Source organism: Epinephelus lanceolatus, chromosome 17 (genome assembly GCF_041903045.1).
Source record: "Epinephelus lanceolatus isolate andai-2023 chromosome 17, ASM4190304v1, whole genome shotgun sequence".
NCBI lineage: Eukaryota > Metazoa > Chordata > Actinopteri > Perciformes > Serranidae > Epinephelus > Epinephelus lanceolatus.
This window is the reverse complement of record NC_135750.1, coordinates 20,394,583-20,414,569: the sequence shown is the minus strand read 5'-3', so window position 1 is coordinate 20,414,569 and position 19,987 is coordinate 20,394,583.

The following is a 19,987-nucleotide window of genomic DNA, read 5'->3' as shown; positions in this document are numbered from 1 at the left end:
ATAAAATCATAACAAAAAAAAACACATTACACAAACAACAAATAAAATACAAGCAAAATAGATCACCTGATTTTTTTTTTTCTCATTAGCCCCTCAGGTCCTCCGTACGTTTTACTAAAACATGTAATATTTATCGTGACATACAGACATTCTTATTCTATATTTATTTTATATCCAGTACATGTATGTTTAGTTTAGTAACATGAGTGTTAAACAATAATTTAAAATATCCTGTAAATAATCTGGTGAGTTTTGTAGCTTTTACATATTTTTTTAACTCACTCAAACTTTAAATTTGAGAAGTGGTTAACTTTCTCATAGTATGATGAATATGGGAATTAGGCAGGGCAGATTTATTTATATAGCAGATTTCATACCCAAAGGCAACGCAAAGGGCTTTACAGAGTATAGCCCAAGCACAATGCATGTCTCAAAGGAGTGTACAAATGATAATTTCAATTCAATTACAAAGTGAAAGTCTATATGAGCCAATATCACATCCATTTCAAAAGACATTACATGCTACAGGAGTTGCTAGTTCTCAAAGACAGCCTTGATTTTCATGTTAACTGAACTGATATAATAGCAAAGTTGTTATATCAAAATTTAAAATAGAAAATTTAGTTAAAATATTTTGTTTTATCGCACTGTAAAATGTGAAAAATTCAAAAACTGTGTACAGATACATTGCTGTAGATTAGGAGCAGTTAGGCTAGTAAAGGATGTGTTTGCTAACCTTTGGTGAGATCAAGCAGATAATGCTGTTAAATCACATCAAGCAAGACAAGTATGAAAACAGTAATGCTCTTTTTTTTAACTAACCAACTGTGACCCTGTTTGGGTTGAATTCATGATTCCATGCTGAAGGGAGGAGTTAATCATTTAACACTCATGATGTCACAGTCAGTTTAGGTATTCATAGTTACAGTTCAGAGGGTTATAAAACATCTCAATGACACTGTCAAAGTTCATTTAAAGAAGACAAGTTTCACAGCATATTTTTATACCAACTATTTGTTGACGGATTTCACTCAAACCAGAGTTAAATTAACATTACAAAATAAACATTAGATCTAAAATATGTATGCTTATAGGGTGAGAGAAGCAGAAAAATAGGAAGGGTGGGGGCATTTAATCTCTCCGTAATCATGACGGGCGTTGATGTGAAATGAACTGTAGCCACTCTCCTTGACCAGTTCGCAGTGGTCAGCGGTCCACATCCAGGAGACTAGATTGGATTTATTGCTACTGGGCCAAAGGTAACAAATACATGCAGTATAAAGGCGGAGATGGATGTCATTATCACTGGATGGATTTTGTGCCCATCATGAGGGGCAATCACATGGAATAGATTGATACTGCAAGCAATACTTTTATATTAGGCTTATATATCTTAACTGGACAATTCACTTACAAGAAGGCAAAACAGGAAGAGGTTGAACAAAGCAACTCTTCAGACAAAGGGAGACAACTTTAATCAGAAACACTTCATATTTCTTCTTCAGGTCGTTCTCTTCGTTTAACTTTAAATGCAATAATCAAAGAATCAGACAGGTCAAACTCTGACTTTTGTGGTTACTCAAGAACCATTATCGCCCAGAGGTTTCAGTCGGCTGAGGTGGAAATATCTTCATCTCATCAGCAGGGTCGACCGAAGGTTCCTGGGAGTCCTCGGAGAGATGAGATGAGGTTATGAGAGGTCATGTAGAACAGCTCGGTGTGACAGCAAATCAGAGGCCACCCCTCCGGATGGAGTCACGTGAAACAAAAGGAAACAAGGAGATGAAACACAAACACAAACCTCTGTGGGCAAACTCCATCACCTCAGCGCTCTCTGCGGCACCGGTGACTTATGGCCACATTACATCGTCATAAATAGAAAGAATTTGCCACACTTGACGTTCATTAAACACTTTAATGTGAGATTTGTTTGTTGGTTTTTATTTTTAGAAATTCCTCTAAGTTCAGCTACGCAGGCTCTCTTTATTGTAATCTTGTATTAGGGAAATAAAAAAAAGCCTACATATATATTTTAAAGTGTTTGGTAATAGATTTTTAATGTTCATTTGTCTGTGCCCTGAAGGCTTGGATCTTTGACATTTGAAATAATTGTTGTTCGAAGGATCATCACCAGGGGAGGGTTGTGAATAGTGTAGGGACGATTTGAGTAAATGACTGTGTCAGCCTGTTTATTTGTAACATGATTGCCTCGGGCGCTGCCGTAGGACAGCTATTAGAGGGTCTGGCCATAAAGAGATAGAAAGAAAAGCCCAGCGATCACCCAAAAGTTAGCACTTAATGTGACAACTTATCAGACAAAAGCTCCCCACAGAGAATGTGGAAATGAGAGAAGGAGAGAGGGAGGGAGGGAGGACATCATTGCCCTCAGACAGAATTGCCGGGTAATATAATAATAGTACGATGAAGAAGAAGAAACTGTATAATAATCACAATTATTTGAAGTGGCTGCAGTGTCAAAGATCACATGTCTATTCAGAGTCCCGAGTATTGTCCCATATGTTTTAGCATATTGCACAAAGCTGTCCAATCCATGTTGGCCTGAGGGGAAGCAGGGAGCAGAGGCCTGTATTTAATTAGATGACACTAATACCTCTCGCCTGTGGCACGGCCTGGAGTGTTAGTGGAGGGTTTTTTACTGCCGTCTGTAAGAGCTGCTAAATAAAAACTGCAGGTCCCAGTGGGCCTGAGAGGGCGCATGTCACTCCCAAGATGTAAACACAACAGGAAGAAACTGAGAGAATCAGGGACAGAAATAAATAGAAATTGGGATGTAAGCATATGTGTTCTGGAGACAAGTATGGTGTTGAAGATTTGTAGCTGTCGTATACAACCATTATCATTGTAAACAGTGATCAAATGCAAATCACAGTGATGGTAGTTACAGGGAAAGCAAGAAAAGGTATTTTATCACTTGCATTGCCTGCAATTATCCACATAATTATCCTTGGATAGCTAACCTGAGGTAACAGTCAGTGAAAATAAACATCACAACTCATCTAAAATGGAGGAAAAGGAGCAGTAAAGTAAAAATATTGCTAAACTTGTGTTTGTTACTGGCAAACTGTAAGAGGATGCTCCCTAGCCTGCAGCTAAGAGCTAATTTTTGCACTAAAAAATACATTTAAAGGTTCTGTATGCAACATTCAGAGCAGCAATTCACTCTCTGCTAGGCCAGAGAATGAAGTCATGCTACCACTGTGTGTGTTCTAATCCGAGCTTCTCCGTGGTTGCATGTTAGTACATGTGTGTATCCCGCTGGCTAGGTCATCACTGCTGCTTTGCACTGTGCGCATAGGGGCGGTTACCGCTGATAACAGGACATCGTCCTGAAGGTGTAGCACCAGCCCTCCAGTTCTTCCCTGGTTAACACTGTTAGCTCTGTCAGACTATTGGTGTTGTTCAGCGCTGTTTATGAGGTCAGCAACTTTAGCTGCTAGCCGACAGCTTAGCCACCTGCATGTTGAGAATTAAATTAAAGATAATTTAAGAGGCTCTATACAGAATTCAGAGCGCATTCAATTTGATTACACTTTATCATCAGAAAAAAATCAAAAAAATTGTCCTGCGTCCCATGTACGTCAACTATTTTCCATATAGGCCTATTAATTTGCATTTATGTAAAACAGCTGACGTCCTGGGATGCAGGGCAAGTTTCAGATTTTTTTTTCTGATAATAAATATGCTCTGAATTTTATATCGAGCCCCTTTAAAGCTTGTTCTTCCTCTCCAGCAGAAATGACGTGCTGTCTATAAACTCCATGTCCTCGCAACAATCGAAACCAATGAAAAACTCCACTAAAAGGGGGCAGACACCCTCAGAAAAGTGTCCTCGGAAAGCTCCCAGCATCACACGTCTCCACGACAACTCCAGCCCGGCTCAAGAATGCTTGTAATCTCTTCTGGCAGGGACAGATCCTGTGGCTCAGGCCGGTTGTGGAGTGGACAGTCCTATTGTTGCCTAAAACCTCAAAGGAGAGAAGGAAGATAGGAGGGCAGGCAGGAGGCGGAAAAGAAAAGACTGGGAGGAAAAGGGCTCTGGAAGCAGTTAAATATAGTGCAGGGATGGATGGATTAACGGGGTGGAGTTGACGGTAAGGAGCAGGTAGCATCTTCCTCTAATCCCCCTCATGAAACTCACCTTTTCCCTGTTGTCCTGGGAAAGCTGTTGTCATCTTAGTAGCATTTTCTAAATGTTTTTGTTTCACAGGAGGATGAGTTGGAGTTTTTGTCAAACTTTTAGTTATGAGGAACTACTGTGCACGTTCTGTTGACTGTAGACATTTATAAGGTGCTTGATATGGAGAGGATGTGACTGCCCTCTTTGTCATTTCCCACTGGATGATGAGATGGAGAGTTTCAGTACAGAGATAGAGTGTGTGTTTGTGTGTGTGTTCAGAGGAGGCCGAGGGGGAGGGATCAAGGTTTTTTGGAGATTATGCTAAATCAGGGCCAGTCAGAAGAGGGGGTGGAGCAGAAGGCCAGACAAAGACTGAAGAGGATGCTGCCACTGGCATTTAAATGGGCAAGAGGGTGAGGAGTCAAGAAAAGAAGCAAAAGGAAGAGAGAGAAAAAAAAACAAGAGTGAGAAAAAGCATAGAGTTTCTCCGGCATGGCAGAGACACTTTTTTTTCTGGCTCCTCAAACAGATGCTGAGGCAGATGGTGGTGAATTAACAGAAGATGGGAGAAGAAGAAATGAGAAAGCCTAAAACGGGCCCATGGAGGGCAGACATTAAAACACTGTGGGTGTTTGTGTGTATGTGTGTGTGTGTGTGTGTGTGTGTACACGCATAAGTGTGTGTGTCTGACAGTGTGTGTGTGTCTGAGTGCACAGGTCCAGGGGAGAGGCTGTTAAACAGTATCTCAGCTGGGAGGACTAAAGAGGATGGGTGGAGGATTCCCAGTCAGAGATAGAGCTCGCGATAATAATCACAGGCGTGAAATTACAATGCTGATATTTGTTGCACCCCAGGGTGTGGTGTGGTGGGGCTACCAGAGCTCGGAGGGCCCACATATCACCAGAGGCCTGCGTTGGCTGACGGTCATCAATGATCAGAAGAGCGGCCCCTCGCCCACACCTCTGCCCACTGTAGATCCAAATCACTCAGCAGAGTCGCTTCACCTGTGGTGTCTGAGGGAAAACATAGGAAATACTGGGAAAAATATTTTCACCTTAGTATGATTAAGACTGTCCCTTATGTGATAAATAATGTTTATAGTAGTTTTAGTTATTGCTGATTTAATATTACATTTAGAATTTAATATTATTGATGTTTATTTAATAATATTTACATGTAAAGTTCTCTAAGCCATTTTATTGGTATATTGTATTTATCTTATTATTGTTATTAATGCTTATTTGATTTATTCATTGTTTGTTTGTTTGTTTGTTTGTTTAAAAGATACATTTTTTTAACTATTTTGCATGTGTAAAGGTTAGGTGGAAGGAAACTGGGAGGAAAAATAGCAACATATGGAGGGACAATCATTTCCATTTGCATTGTGCTTGTATGTTTCTGCACAGCTAATGTATTTGAATTTACATATTCTTAACTCTGTTGACTGAAATATGAAAATTCAGATGTTGTAAGCTGATGAACATATTATTATATTTATTTGTGATGTTGATCCCAACACTGTTACATGCTTCTTTTAGTGTTAGTTTGTAATGTACCACTGATAATGTTTTGATTGAGGTGTGTACTGATCCTGTGGATAAGCTTTACATAGCATTTTTTATTTTTTTTTATTTATTACGAAGCTTTCTTTCCCGTTCCTTTCTGTCTTTCTTTCTTTTCTTTTTTGAAACCCTGACTTCCCTTTCTGAAGGAAGGACATGACAGTGTACACTGGTGCTCCAGCAGCATAAGCAGTCATTCACTCGGCTCTAGATGCATTTGGGATGGATCCTGGTGCAGGGTCAGACTTAACCATTTTGCACCTTCAAAGGATGAGAGGGGCCTCAGAGAACTTCCCCGACTTTTTTATACAAAGTTCAGTCTTTCAACCGATATGTAAAGCCATTTTTATTTAGTTAAGGCACTAATTACCTTAGTCTGTTTAATTCCTCTGAGCCAATATGGGCGTAAAACATTGAACTTTTTGTAATGTGATAAAATAGAACATTTAAAGGGACTATTAAGTGTTGTGAATCCAAGAGGAGGCAGGTATAACAGTTTGGACTCAACACCTGGAAAAGGAAGATGAGTGTGTGTTTTGTACACTGATTTATTTATAAGGGACAATATACAGTATTAAACACACGTTTCCATTTGCTGGATTGTACCAGATTTAGCTTAAATGTGTCACATGATTTATTTGGATATATTCAAGAGCATCAAAACCCAAACAAAATGCATGATACATTAACAAAACAAGGCAAATACTATTGCACATATTACTTCAAGGTCTGGATGGTGGACCAGAAAAGTACCATTGTAATAGAAGATAGTTAAACACAGTGATCCGCCCATAAGACACCTGCTGGAGGCAGGTGAGGAAACCATTGCACTAATGTCTGATGTGTATATAGAAGACTTAAATTAGTTGTAATCCAATTTGAAATGTTGCTGAGGAAGTTTAACAAAATGTTAAAGTTGGCCAACTGACCATGTTGTTTTTTCTTTTAGTTTCTAACATAAGTTACCATGCAAACATTTGCAACACATGTTTTTGATGAATCAGAAATAACTTCTGATAATCACAGTTCTGTGTAACAAGCAGCACTTTCCTGCCAGTTCATCTTGTTTAACAGTGAAATCAGAAGCAGAGAGGTGGCTGGACGTACTTCAGCATGAATATCCTCCTGGCCAGGAGCCAAGCTCTGACAAGATATGACACCACATTTTCTCCCATCCACTCAGTGAAGGGGGGTTAAAAAAAAGAAGCTCATTTTCATGTCCGTCATCTCCTGCTCTTGCCACTGCCTCTGTGAAAGCCCCCTCCGCCTCCCCTATTTCTGGGGTGAAAGTGAAAAGTAGATGTGTTGTCAGGGCAAAACTGATAATGGCAGTGGGACACAGACTGATCCCAATTGCCCTGCTTTCAGCCCCTGCCACCCCCGAGCTCCCCGCCACTAAAGGGTCCACTGACAGATGGGACGGGGCACTGTGGGACAGAGTGCTGAGTTGGCATAAAAAGCCCACCAAATAGGCCTTTTTCTTGGCATCGGAAGCCTGCACAAATAGTTTACTGTTGGGACCATTACTGTCTGCATTTTGCCTTGCATTGCATTGCATGTGGGCATGGAGCCCAAAAGCAGCATTAAAATCAAGACTTTTTTTTTTCAATAACAATATTTACATTTCAACCAGCAGATCATTATTTGTTAGGAAAACGTTCACTGGTAAGATGTCAAAAGTTTTATTGCTCATGAATTTATGTGGCTAAGTCATGGCCTTTGACTCCCTTTAGTATCCCTTTCTGTTTAATATACCTTCTGATTAGCTTCTTATCAGCGTTGGGATACATTCAAAACTGCATTCCTAACTTTGACTGCGCCTGGGATCGAAGCCAACTGAACACAGTACCTCTACTCTACCCTAATGTGTTTATTTTCTGCCATTTGTAAAGTAGCTGGGTGCCTACAATGCACGGTGGTTATCACTTCACAGGTCCATTTCATTCAGATAATCTTCACCTCTCAGCAGAGGGACAGATAACTCAGGGGATCTATCACCAGAGGGAGCAAAAAGTGAGGGTCATTATAATGTCATCACAAGTTATCCTGCCGACCCCAAAGTCCCAGAGATTGAATATTGTCCTCTGGAGAACAGATAGAGGACATGAAAGGAAGAGCGAAGGGACGGTTATAGAAAGAGAAAGAGACACGTTGACAGACAGGAAGTGAGAAGAGGAAAATACTTGGAAATAATAACATATTACAATAACATACTTATGCAGAACCATGTTGCACTGGAACAGGTAATGTATAAGCTGCCTGTTAGATTTATACCAGAGAGAATAGGCTGGTAAAGATGCACTTTATCTTCAGACATGAAAACAGCCCTTCTGCTCTGGCACAATCCCAGCAGGGGCTGGTGGGAAATTGCTGTTTTTACATTTCTGTATCATTCTCCCATAAGGAATATGGATAACAAATGAAATATTCAGCCCCATTGTCTGATTTATTCCTTTTATTATCCACAAATATCAGCCCGGCAGTCAAAGGATGCCTCGTCTCATTCAGGGGGCTCTTCCCACTTGGGGCCTGACAGCCTATCAAGTCTCCTCCGCATAAACAGGTCAGGATCGTGTGAGCGCTCCAATATGTTATACTTTAAGGTTTTCACCATGCACGATCACAAAACAGAAATCGAAAATTACTGTGGAAAAATTCCCTGAGGTATCTTTGTGGGCCCCTCTGCAAAAACTACACACACATCACTTGATATAAGAAGTAGAATAAATAACATTTAATCCGCATAAAAGCCACAGACACTTAAATAATGGTACGTTGTTCCTTATCCCTAACATGTTCCTTTTGACATGTGGTTTCCAGAAGTGTGTCATCCCGCCGTGTTGTTGTAATTTGAAAAGCAGGGGAGACAGATGCCCAGTTACGGCAGCGTCGTAACACAATGAGCCTCATCAGATATTAGTAATTGACCATTAATGAACTCCCTATGATAGCCCACTGAGGAATACACACAAGGGCCCTGGGGACCAGAGGGCAGCGGGGGAAAGGGCCTCATGGCATTAACATACTCCCAAGGCTACAAGAGGCTTTTAAATGGCCAATCAATGAAGAGCATTAGTTCATCATGCCCTCTGAGGGACCCTGGAGGTGTCTGTTGTGTGTTGAAAGGCTGCACAAAAAGGGGAAAAATGTGCAGTCAAGAGCTCTATTCTTTGTCAGTGATGAATGTGAGAAACCGAACATGAGCTGAATGTGTTGTTTATGGAAGTGACTTCTTATCATCTTATTTATCAGAGGACAAGTTCACAGCAGCATTGTGTTTTATGGCTGTGAAAAAAAAGATATAGTTACAAAAACTCAAGCAAAACTACAGAAACAGAAAGATTAGAAAGGACCTACAACTGTTTGCTGTGGCCACTTGATTAAAACACACCCTCGATCCGACCTCGTCACATATCGATGTTTGGTTATGAACTTTCCACGTCCAGATATGACGTGAAAGTTACCCTGAGTGCATTGGTTATTAATGTTCTGGAACGCCGTGTCAAGTTCTGCCTGGTACATGCATTGTCTTCTTTCAAAATACACTTCCATTTTCACAGGAAATTTACCTTTTACATACAGTCTCTTTCAAAATAAACACACTACGTCGGTACAACACTGCGAATTGCCTTTTTTTTCCTCCTACACCTAACTCACGTGGTTGGGTTTAGGCAACAAAAGCACGTGGTTAGGGTTAGGAAAAAATAACAGGGTTTGGCTTTATATTCTTACAGGACACGAGGACTGCTCTCCTGGGTGAAAGTCGGTGTTTGTTGGACCAATGCTCCACCCCTCTAAGGCGACTTTCACTGCCTTTTGTTCTTGTCCCGCCATGTTTCCCCCAAGTGCCGTTAAACTATAATGGTGACCAGCCGCATATCATACTAACGTTAAAGGACGACTTTGTTCATCAATGTCTGACACAGCAAGTCACGGCCCAAGCGCCGGATTTTGACAACTTCGGAGTGAGACCGGGTTGTGATTGTTATTAGTTGTTACAGTGACAATACATGTCAGTTATTATAGGCTTTTAGGTTACTTAATTATTTATCATAGGTCTATCTGAAATGTTATTTATTCAGTACGCTGCTGGACCTGGGTAACAAATTTCATTCCCTCTGTCCTGTTATTTTACATCTTTGAATGACAATAAACTGAACCTTGAACCTTGAATCAGTGGGGCTGCAAAGCGTTTCCTACCCACTCATTGAAGAACATTGTTTGAGCCTATTTTTACACCTATTTTTCCTATTAAACAGAAAAACACAACCGTATACCAAGTTTCTCTCTTTCATTGAACTAAGACTAATGTTTAACTCGTCATAAAACACACTTCACTCAAACTCTGCAAAAACAAACTCACCAAAACTGTCTTAGTTAGTCTTGTTCGTCATCTAGTTAGTTAGTCCACTGTTCCTACAATCACCAATTCTGGCTTGGTCAGAATAAATCCTTAATTCACAGTTAGATGTGAAGATATGTCGATCTACATTCTCTTAATCCCTGCGGTCTTTATGTCTCAGCTGTCAACTGAGCAGCGGCTTATCCTTGTTCTTTGGAGTTTTCTACAGTTTCAGTTCACATGTTTCAACAAACCTTAAATAAATGGCAACAATATAAACAGGGAAATAACTGGTCCTTATTACTGCAAAACCTCACCTTTGAGAGTTCACGACTTGCCACAAGTCAGTTTGTTACTACAGAGGTTAGCCCGCTACAGCAGTTGCCGCAGCACAGATAAAAATGGCTGCCACTCTGAACAACCTGCTGTGTTTATTTGAATGGGGATGTCTGTTGTACTCATATTCTTTTTCTATGAGCAAAACTCACCTGTGCTGCACTTCCCAAAAGCCCTTGGTACTTTCCGAAGGCAAGACAACATCAACATTTTAACCGCTACTGTAAAACCAGGACAAGGGCATCACAAATATCATGTGACATTTACTGTACATATCCCATTAGATAGCTATGAATAAAGCTAGACCTGCTCTGCACCAAGCAGTTTTATTCTTAATTTTCTCATTTGTGTTATATGGCACAATGAAATGGATATCATTACATAGAATAGCACTATCATACAAATACCATGCTGTGTCCTTGAAGGCGGCATAATAAATGGTTCATCACTGGCAACCAAATGGCAAGACAAATTTATGGCCACTGATCTCTCTCATCATCAGAGCAAAGTACTCAGTAAAATTTCATTGTAACTTCCAGGGAAATAAATAAATTTGCCCCCTGACCTTGAGGAAAAAAATCCCCTCCCACCCATCCATCTAGGTGGGGGGTGTGCCTCCATCACTCCCCCTCTCTCATTCAATCACCTCCATACATCTTACCTTCTTTGGCACTGTGTCCATACATAGAGAGTAGGCTAAAGATAGGTGTCCCACCTTCACTCGCTCTATACCTCGACCCCCTGAGATTTGTGTAGCGTCTCTCTCTGTCTCCTCTGTCTCTGCTGAGACCTCGGCCCCCCTGAGGAGCCACGCTAGACAGAGAGGGGAGTAAGAAATAGCAGATCAGGAGGGAGGGAAAGGGGGAAGAAAGAGAGCAGGAGTCTAAGTGCGAGGGGTGGAGGCGAGAGAGGGCGAGAAATGACAGGAGAGGAATATGCAGAAAGTCTCAGTTTAAATCAAGATAAAAGACAGAAATAGAAAATAATAGAGGGAACAAACCCCTGGACGCTGGCTCTCTCTAATGGAAACACATGGCTGAGGGCTGAGGTGTTGTCAGCAGTCTGCCTGCGCACACTGACATTCCTGCCTGATAATCTGGCCTGCCATAAAATTAGAATAGCAAATACCCCACTGACAGAGATGCATGTCCTCCCTCTCTTGTGCCACCATAAAAAACTCCTGCCGGTGTCTCCGAACGCCACAAACTTCAATTTAAATTTACAGCGCCGCAAAAGGAGAAGTGATATGCATTCAAAAATTTTAATAACCTATTAAGTTATGACTTCAATTTCATTTTATGAATATTTTCCTTGGGGAGCGCTGCCATCACCAGAGAAAGACAGAAATTTAAAAAAGATAAATAGTGCCATTAATCTATAACATTTCTTTCCCATTATTCTTGAAAATGAGAAGTTATTTTTGCTCAGATCGTCATATAATTAGCTCCTTATACTTGACTCACAGGCCAGAAAATGACCATGTTCGAGGAATCTGAAGCCTGTCACTTGGCTGAGAATAAAATCATCATTTGTCTTAATATATTGTCTCTCTGACAAGCAGTATTTGAAGTTGATTAGGTTTCAGTAGCTTTATTAATAACAACTGCTGGATCAGAGGGAGGTAAGTCCTCTAAGAGTGGCGCGCTGTGAGATGAAACTGCTGCTGCAGAGGTCAGTAGATCTCTTTTTGTTTTGAGAGATCGCTGTACAATAAATTCTCAGACGTCGTTTATAACCCAACATCGTGCTTTACTGCATAAACTGGTTTTAAGCCACAAAACTATTAAACAACTCATCACAACTCCACTTTGCAGAGGGTGAATGTGGGAGTGCAGCAGGGTATAATAGCTTTAATCTGTCTGTTGTTTGTCTCATGGGCATTAAACACCATCTTGATATGAGTGAGACTACAGTGCACACAGGAGGGGGTCCTCATAATATTTAATAGGTCATCAAAGGGAATGGGGGGTAGACTGCTGACATTTGCCTGGATAGTTAGGAGAAACCCCAGGAGTTGTCATATGACTCATTACCAGAGCGCAGTCGACGTGACAGTCGGTTGCATCATCGTTCAAAGATTTTTCTGTCTGGCAGAAAAATCATAATCCAACACATATAACTATTCAAGTCACAATGGCCCCATTAAGTAGCATGAGATTTTGATTCTTGTTTCCACCCTGAAAATAGAGACTAATCAGTTAATAAAACTCTATTACTGCCACTGTGAACGAGACACTGGCTGCCATTAGTGTGAAAAAGCCTGTGAGTACAGCTGCACTTCCTTCAGATAGATATAGATAGATTATATTTTGGCTCTTTCACTCTTAGTGCAACACTGCCCCACCAACTCCTCGCCCACTACCTCTGGTCAAAGATTAAAAACTGCAGCCCCACAACCTGAAGGAGATGAAGGGACATCATTTGGAGCTGCAAGATTTTCCATGAAAGAAAAAAATGAAATATGGTGACTGTGCCAGCTGCTGACCTCCTCGGGCCTGCTGGACAGCAGGTGTCAGAGGAGTGAAAGTTAATGTGAACTCCAATGTCTATGTTATACTTGAATAGCCCTTAGATATTTTTAGATGATACATTAGAGATGCATATTTGTTATAAGTGAAGAAAATGAATTGTACCATGGGTCAGAGTTTACAGATCAATATATTCTCGTTGCTGTTACGTCTACGCTATATAAAAATGCCATTGTTCCAGAACTTAGAAAGCCTTTATTGTAATTGTACAAGTACAGCAAAATTAGGAGTGCTACTTCTGGCCAGTGCAATAAATGTAAGTAATGAAACAAATTAAGACAGACAACAAGCACTGTTTAATAAATAAATATGAAACTAAAATAAATACTATAAAAGGATGGATATTACACTTAAAAAAACTTGTCTTGCTCTTAAAAATATAGTTTATTGCATTTATAACTAACATACAAAAGGTGGTGATGCTATATTTTGTAATGTTATCACAAAAAATGTGTTTTGTCAAATAACGATAAAATTACCACCCCCAATCTGTCAATCTATCAATCTGTTTCAATCTAACTGAATTCAAAATTCAGTGTATTAATGCAGTTGGTCATGCTTTGGAAATTGTTGTCGTCATTGTTACATAGCTGTGGATTTCAGGGGGATGTAGGGGACCCGTTCCTTTCAGTATTTAAAACGTGTATTTATCCCCCCCAATAAAAACACGAAAGTAGCAGAGGACCTTTATTTAGACCAAATTAAAGACATTTATACCATGAAATGATTTAGAAAAGGCACAAATTGGTAAAAAGTTTTAAAAATGTTCATATGTGTCTGCCCAGTGTTAAAACAAAACCTACACCCTTGCATTGTTAACACGAAACATTGGAAACTAGCAAGCCATGCTGAACCAATAATCACCAAACAATGTGCAGAGTAATGTGCAAAAGTGCTGCCTTGCTAAAGAAAAGTGTGTTAGCATGTGCATATATAGCCTATAGTCATGCACGCACATTTATACTGACCAGACCCCCTTAGCAAAAATAGGGTCCAACACACGTCTGCCACAGTTTAGAATGAGGGTTGCATTTGAATTAGGTCAAAAATATGTCCAGCTTTACATGCTCGTCCTCAATTATTTGAACTCTCTTTGATAAAAAAAAAAAACAGCCCTATCAAATGTAAAGGCCTACTAGCTATTAGGTTATGCAACAATGCGACCACAATCTTTCCACAATTCCACAATTCTTTGGATATGTGGAGACCAAAAGGAGACACTCACCTTTGTATTAAAGGTGCAGTATGCAGTTCTGGAAAAAGATAATTAATTGTTGACGCTCATTCCCAGGTCATCAAATACTGATGCTTTGGGTTGGTGGTTTGGTCCAGCTACCAACCCAAAGCATCATTATTTGCTGACCTGGGAATAATAAATAATCTTACTCCAAAATCACCTACTGCACCTTTAAAAACTATGAATTTAATGTTAATTAAGTACATGAGGTTCACTGCTTCTTGGCTTGATCATGGTTCAACATTAAATTGTTTGCTATAGGTGTAGTGTTGTTCTTTGTAACTGCAGAATAATATTTTCATTCAGTTACTGTTAGCTTTTGTACAGTTTATTTTAGAGAGTTAAATACAGCCTGCAGGAACAGCCTCTATGGCATACACAGCAGATTTCTGATATAAAATAGGAATGTCTAAATGTCATAAATCTGCCTGGAGACGTCCCAGTTACACATACAAACTTTGAAACTGACCCTAAAAGTCTTCACATTTCAGCTCAAAAAGTTTTTCTTTGTAAAAAGCAAACAAACACGGACATTTCAAAAGAGAATTCAGCCATCACATTCAAGACCCCTCAAACTTTGGACAACCCCCATAGCCCTGCACAGAGCAACACTACAGCACTTACATGCCCCTCACACATTGATTCCCCTCCCGAGGGCCCAAACCAATTTCTCTTGTTTTCAGACACTCTCCCTGCCTGAACCTGCAGTGGCCATCAAAGACATTCATCCATCCGCCCAGGATGACTATGACTGATCTCGCCACCAAACGATCAATTTGTATCCCTCTCTCTTTCTCCTTCTTTCTTCTTCTTCTCTCTCTCTCATTTTCTCTTTCTCTCTTTGTCTCCTTCACTTCATACTCTTGCTGTTTTGTTGATGTGCAGAATATGATGAAAAAGTGAGAGTGCAGATCGCTTTGACACCGTGGCGTGAGAGTAACAACGCAATCGCTATTTGACCTTGGAGAACAACTAATTCATATGTTCATCTATCTATATCTTTGACACGTGTAACTTTTCACTTCAGTGAGAGCCAACAAATCATTCATGCAAACACACAATAACAATTCTTTACTCGCAGGATTTGATTTTGCAGGCTAGTTGATCTTTGACACACTGCGCCATCGATACTTAGGATCTATAGACAGATAAATGCCCTCAAAACTACACTGTAAGTTAATACAGGGTGGCTTCAGTATGCCTGGTTTGTTCAGTAGTATATGTCTCTCCTTCATTCATTAAGCTGTAATTGGACGTGATTCTCATCCAGGAATGCAGCATCCTCAGATTCCTCCAAGGCATGCAAGGTGATGATGACAGTGTTAGAAAGAGCTGTTAATCCATCTTGTAATTGCGCCGAGCAGACGGCAGGGTTGGTCGTGTCTGTGAAAAGGCTGTAGAGAAACATTTGTCACCAGACGTGAACAATAGGAGGCATTATGTTATTTTGGTGCATCTGCACGTGCGATGAGAGCTTTTGTATGAATTTGTAGTGGTGTGTTAAATCAAAGTGAATGGTGCATTTGTGTACATGTGATGCTGCTCTGTGCATGAGTATATATTATGGCTGTGCATGCATGTTGATGCTAATGTCGTTTGTGTGCGCATGGTGGTGTGTGTGTGTGTGTGTGTGTATGTGTGTGTGTGGTGGGGGTCCCTTTTCCTTGCTATTCACAGACAATTTGTAAGGCCGGCTGTTGACGCCAGGCCGAAGCCCGTGGAACAGCTGGAGCCCCTCCATGATTGATAAACGTGGCGGCGAGAACTTCATCTCCCCCTGAATGAAGACAAAGACCCCACAATGCTCAGCCAGTGTGTTACGCCTGCCTGTCGTTAAGTGTGGACTGCGGACCTGCCCCGGTCCTCAGCTGGGGGAGTCGAGGTGCCAAGAGGGAGGTCAGGACCCAAACTAATTACCATTTTATGACAAAACGGTTCTTTTGTCGTCGTTATATAATTGATTTACCTTTCAGGGGGAGATCATTATGAAGTGGCTTTGGGAGGGTGGGATTAAAAGGGGGCAAAAGGGGATTAGCTTCAGTTGTACATGTTCTCAGTGTTATAAAGGTGGGCACAAGCATATGTCTGCAACTATAAATACAGTAGTTGGAGTTCCAGCAATTATTTACAAGTATGTGTCAGTTATTAAAATCAGATTTTAAAGATAAGATAATTGTGATCAAAAATCATGGTAGTGGGGGAAAAAACGGTGGTTAATTAATAATGAAACAGTAGAAATCGGTGACCCTGTGAGTGGACATGTGCTTTGAGCAACTATGTGCATCCACCATGAAAATGACAAATCAGCATCAACTGTGCATGATTAAAAACATATCAGCATGTCGTATTGATCCTCATAGATATCACCACATTTCTCGGAGACAGGTTTTACAGAGACATGTTCAGAGGTCCGCTGCATCTGTGTTGTAAACTTTTGCTTAGTTTGTGACCCATGCAGGACCAGGTCAGTGACTCAGATTAGGGCCAGCTTTGTCAAAGTCATCATGTGGTGATAATTGTTATATTTGGTCATGATGAATCCCACCCCAGGTTTCCTGTGACTACACATTGCACTGGAAACATGTGTAGTGGCGTTTGGATTTTCCAGTAAAAGCTAGCCAGCTTTGAAAGGAGTTAGCTGCTGTTCCTGCACAGTGTTTATTCTTGCTTTAAAAAAAACCCCTCTAACTCATACATCTATCCAATGCATTATTTGCTTATGTGTATAAACCCCTAGTTGCAAGCATTTCCTTCTGTGTGAAACAAATGATGTTTTGCAAACGTGCTCCCAACTTTCTTTGTTTGACTCAGAGAGCAATGTAGCCTGGGTACATCCATCCTTGACCTATTTAATGGCTGGGTTCTGTTGAAGACCCGCCGCACAAATTGAAAAGTTTTCAGTCGCTAAGTGAAATGTATGGCTCTGCCTCCGGTCCAGAAAAATTGGGGATTGTTCTATTTTAATTCCAAACTCAATTTCAGACATCCTCCGCGCTGCGACAAAGTGGATTTCTGGCCCATCCATTGTGCCGTGCTTGTCGACATTTCAGCTGCCAGGACACACGATGAATGAGTGAATATTGATGAACACAAAAGATGTACCCGAGCCATTTTTTCCTGTTATTGTTGGCGTGGAGGTGGGGAAAAGAGGAGAGGCGCCCTTTGGATCCCCTGGGATTGAGGAACCCCTCTCCATATTCAGAATATTCCCTGTGAAGTTCAGAAAGAGATATCAATCTCACTTTGAGGCTCTGGGCCTTCATTTGTTTGTGAGAGATGCGGAGCGCTGCTCAGATGACTGTGCCAATTCTTCAAATCCCACTTACAGTAGGAGTTCACACAAACACACACACACACATACACACACATACACACCATGCACAGCAGAGCATCTGCCACTTCCCTGAGCCTGTGTGTGTCCCAGGCGTCAGTATCTTCAGTGGTGGAGTCTGCACTGAGGCACTCGAAGGTCTTGATTGAGGAAGCAGTCGCAGCTCTGTCGGCAGCTGAGAGTTAAGAATAAAAAATACACCATGGCTGTTTGAGCAGAAGCAACACGAGTCTATATTGGATAAATGGGTTAGTTTTTCTTTGTCACATTCTTTGCAGGAAAAGGTGTGTGTGTGTCTGTGTGTGAGAAAGTGAGCAAGAAAGAGGTGGTATTGTTGTACAGAATAATTTCAAACCGCCTGGCTGGATTCTTGTCTTGTCTTTTTTTTTTTTTGAAGGTTTGGCATCCCACTGATTTGGGTTTCACGTGCTTCCAAATAAAAGGACACTTGACCTCTCAATGTAGTATTTTCTATACTGACAGTGAAGGCTGGGGACAAGCGATTTGAGAGGAATTCTAAACTGGAGAAGTTTCAGCTGATTGCAGTCTTCAGTCCTCACCACTAGATGCCACTAACTCTTACACACTGTTCCTTTAAGACACTACTAAGGAGAAATGAAGATGAGATGCAGATAAGTACAAAAATAATAATGTATGTCATTAATAATACAGCTGAAATTTCCACTTCCTTCCACCACTATTTTCAGGGTCTTCATCATTAAAATTGAAATCATGTCTCACAGTGTTTCTAACCACGTTTTGTCTTGTTCCCTATTTATATAAGATGGAGGAGGTGTTTGCCCTTATTTGGAGCTCTGGTCTGATAATCATGATCAGAGGTAAGAGAGCAATTTGAGGGAAACACATGTTAGATTGCCACAGTGGAACATTACACTGGTGCTCCGCATGTAGATGTAAGGTTCTTAGCCGCTGACAGTACAGCAAGCAGGGCCAATAATGACTCTAAGAAGTGAAATAATTACACGCATCCTCACAAATACAGCCATTCTTCACCTCAATGAACACCCCCTCTCTGGGTCTCTCTCCCTCATGGTGTGCTCGATGTGTCCTCGTGTAGCCCTCTGCAACAAATATATAGTCACTGTTATTAGATACTGATATTTTAAAAGCCAGTTTTTAAAGATTTAGTGTGTAGGATTTAGGGGCATATATTGGCAGAAATGGAATATAATATAAAGAGTATGTTTTCTTTAGTATAAGAATAGGAATTGTTGTGTTTCCCTTACCTTAGAATGAGCGATTTGTATCTACATGAGGAGCGGGTCATCATCTATGGAGATCACCATGTTACACCACCATGTTTCAACAGTAGCCCAGAACAGACAAACCAAACACTGGCTCTAGATAGAGCCATTCACATTTTTGCATTTTTGCATCGGCCACCATACTTAGAATCCATTTCTCAATGAGAGCATTGGACAAGCATTGTTGTTGTTTTTTAATGTGAAGCTGCTTTATTCAGTGTTTCTACCAGTTTAAAGCACCAGGGGTCTCATTTATAAACATTGCATATGCACAAAATGAAACCTGAAAGAGGCGTACGCCACTTCCCACACATTTAATAAAATAGACTTGATGTGATAAATTTTGACCCATGCTTACAAACATTTTGGAGATGGGAAACTGGTGACCCAGATGGTGAGGTGGACGCCTGATTGTAGAAACTACCCACTATTTCTGGGTGCTCCATTTCTGGCTTTTGTCTGTACAAACATTTTTAGTATGGATCCTACGCACTATTTTATTAGTGAGACCCCAGGCCCGGTAAGATGCTCCTGAACGTCTAGATCTTAAGCTACTGGTGAAAAAAACTGAGCATACGTTAGCAGGTGCTAACATGCCGAACAGCACTGAAGAAACACTGTTTTGTAACAGGAAACTGCTTTATTCAGTATTTCTACTACGTTAAATTACGTGGTCTGTTTGTTTTGGAGAGGAAGAGACCTCTGCAGATAATTTGGCTCACTGTAAAAACCTCCTGACCAATGAACACTGAAGGAATTCTAACCAGAATTTTTAGCTGGTTGCAATCTGTCATTCTCACCCATAGGTGTCACTAAATCCCCGTAAATCTTACATACTGAACCTTTAAAGTGTATTTTGATTTTGTTTCTCACTTCTCATATAAACATTTTATCATTTTTTCAAAAACACCCCAGTCTGGCCTGTTTCTCCCAGACATAACTGAGCTCAGTAAGACTAATATGAGATTTTGACCATTTTCTCATGCTTCTTAAATTCAGCCCCTGAGAAGCTGCCTTCCTCTTGTCTCAGCTTGATCCTAATTTCATATCATAATGCTCTTTTTCTCTTTCTCACTGCAATAATCTTTATTTGTCTGAAATAATCAGCCCTTGAAATAACAGTAAAATCCAGAAGAAAACTTGATTGGCTTATAAATGAGCCTGCACAATTTCAGAATTTTGTCACAGTGATCAAATTCAAGTCTCGACTCCGTGTATTTTATCTGTTCTCAGAGATGAGAAACCTCT